Source organism: Lathyrus oleraceus, chromosome 7, assembly GCF_024323335.1.
Source record: "Lathyrus oleraceus cultivar Zhongwan6 chromosome 7, CAAS_Psat_ZW6_1.0, whole genome shotgun sequence".
Classification (NCBI taxonomy): domain Eukaryota; kingdom Viridiplantae; phylum Streptophyta; class Magnoliopsida; order Fabales; family Fabaceae; genus Lathyrus; species Lathyrus oleraceus.
In genome coordinates, this window is record NC_066585.1 from 393,549,522 (window position 1) to 393,552,636 (window position 3,115).

The following is a 3,115-nucleotide window of genomic DNA, read 5'->3' on the forward strand; positions in this document are numbered from 1 at the left end:
AAAGAACGACATCCAACATTCCGAGAAGAACTTGGTAAACTTCCGGAAACAATCGAGGTACTCTAAAAATGATGACTCAAAAGGTAAAAAGACTAGAGGGTCGTGCTACACTTGTGGGAAGCCCGGTCATTACAAACCGGACTGTCCAATGAACAAGAAGACAAAGGAAAAGGAATCATCCAAATCACACAAGAAATCATCAAAGCCAAGGAGAGCATACATAGCTTGGGAAAGCGATAACGACTCCTCCGATGATGAATGTTCTAGTGATGAAGAAGAAGCTGTAAACCTATGCCTCTCTGCTCATCAAAAGAACAAAAAGAAACAGGTACGACATGCTAAATATGAAAAATCCTCTAGTATGTCTCATCATGAATTACAAGCTGCATTTGATACTTTACACTGTGAAGCTAAAGAGGCCTTTAAAAGGCTTGCCTCAAATAACCAAATTTTTATCCATTTGGAACAAAAAATTCGAGAATCCGAAAGGAAACTTGAGGCACTCAAAGCTTCTATGGTAGAAAGCAGAAAAGCAGGTTGTGAGGACCTTAGAAATACGATAATTTACTATGGGTGTGATACTTGTTATATTTGGCAAGGTGAAGTAAGAAACCTAAAGACCAAACTTGACAAGGCTCTTGAGCCCAAGATTACCTTTGCAATCGATAAATTAAACTTTCGAAAAAGTATGGTTAATCCATATCAAAAATATAAATATGTTATAAAGGATGAAGATAGCAAAGGCAATCAAAATGTCAATTTCTCTTGTCTTTATTGTTACAAGAAAGGCCACTCCATTGCTAAATGCAGGTTTATGAGATTCTTAGTTCCTAAAGGAATTTATCAATGGCTGCCAAAATGCAACCATCTCGTTACTAACTATTCAGGACCCAATAAGCCATTGGGTACCTTCTCGTGTTAATTGCTTTTCCATAGGTACAATGCCTCGAGACCACCGAGAGAAGATGGGTTCTCGACAGTGGATACTCAAGGCACATGTCAGGAGACATATCACTCTTCATTGACTTCGTGGCTAAGAAGAAAGGATATGTAACCTATGGTGACAACAACCGTGGAGCAATACTAGGTAAAGGTAGTGTAGGTAACCCTTCTTCCACTACTATTTCTGATGTATTGCTTGTCGAAGGTCTTAAACACAATCTACTTAGCATCAGTCAATTATGTGACAAAGGATACAATGTATCTTTTTCAAAAGCTTGTTGCAAAATTGTACATAATGATGATAAGAAGAGTATGTTTAATGGCCTGCGAGTGAAAAATGTCTATATGTTAGACTTCAACGAAGTATCGTTAACAAGTGACAAATGCCTTGTAACAATGAGTGAAGATTCATGGTTATGGCATAGGCGTTTAGCACATGTTAACTTTGACTTACTAAATAAAGTAGTCTCAAAAGATCTAGTCTTAGGTCTCCCCAAAATAAAGTTCACCAAGGTTCACCTTTGTGATGCTTGTCAAAAAGGGAAGCAAACGAGGATCTCATTTAAATCCAAAAATATCGTTTCAACAACGAGACCTCTCGAACTTCTTCATATGGACTTATTTGGGCCGTCTAGGATTAAAAGTCTAGGAGGAAATTATTACGGTTTCGTAATAGTGGACGATTTTTCTAGATTTTGCTGGACTATCTTTTTAGTAAGCAAGAGCGATACGTTCGCCTCCTTTGAAAGGTTTGCTAAGCTTTCCCAAAATAAATTAAATACAAACATTGTTTCAATTAGAAGCGACCATGGGGGTGAGTTTGAAAACCATTTATTTGAAGAATATTGCGGTAACCATGGTATCGATCATAACTTCTCCGCTCCACGTACTCCTCAACAAAATGGGGTTGTGGAGCGTAAAAATTGAATTTTGGAAGAATTGGGAAGAACAATGATTAAAAAAAGTGGTTTACCGAAATATTTTTGGGCCGACGCCATTAGTACGGCGTGTTATGTTTTGAATAGGGTGCTCATTCGCCCCATTCTAAATAAAACACCGTATGAGATTTTAAAAAGGCGAAAGCCAAATGTTTCTCACTTACATGTTTTCGGTTGCAAATGTTTTGTATTAAATAATGGAAAGGAAAACTTGGGCAAATTCGATTCCAAGGCCGACGAAGGTATGTTCCTCGGATACTCTCAATCGAGTAAAGCATATAGAATATATAATAAACAATTACTTGCTGTGGAAGAGTCTGTGCATGTCACTTTTGACGAATCCTATCCGAGAAACGTCGGAAAGGGTAGTGTTGTTCATGATGCAGGTACATCTACGGAAGACATACTCAAGGGTGGTGAGCCGGGGATTGATCAACCCGACAAAGTCAAAGTTGAGGAGGATAAAGATGTACATTATGAGGAAATCGAGGTAGCTCATCCGCCTTCAAACGATGATCTCCCTCAAGCTTGGAAGTCTCCCAAAGACCATCCAATTGACAACATTCTCGGAGATATCTCAAAGGGTGTTACAACTCGATCGAAGCTAAGTAATTTCTGTTATCACTTCGCTTTCGTTTCACAAATGGAACCTAAAAACCCTGAAGAAGCCCTACTTGATGAACACTGGTTTTTGTCAATGCAGGAGGAACTAAATCAGTTCACTAGAAATAAGGTTTGGGACCTTGTCCCTTCTCTGCGAGGTCGTCGAGTAATCGGCACCCGATGGGTGTTTAGGAACAAGTTGGACAAAAATGGGGTAATAGCCCGTAACAAGGCGCGTTTAGTCGCGCAAGGGTATAACCAAGAGGAAGGCATCGACTATGAGGAAACTTATGTGCCGGTTGCCCGACTCGAGGCTATACGCCTTCTCCCTGCCTTCGCTTGTGCGAAAGAATTTAAACTATTCCAAATGGATGTTAAGAGTGCGTTCCTTAACGGTTACATAAATGAAGAGATCTACGTCGCACAACCTCCGGGTTTTGAATCTCATGAGTATCCCGATCATGTTTACAAACTAAAAAGGGCTTTATATGGTCTCAAACATGCTCCTAGAGCTTGGTATGAGCGACTACGTAAATTTTTACTTGATTAAGGTTACTCAAGAGGAAAGGTTGACACAACTCTCTTTATTAAACGTCAAGGAAAGCACTTGATATTAGTACAAATTTATGTTG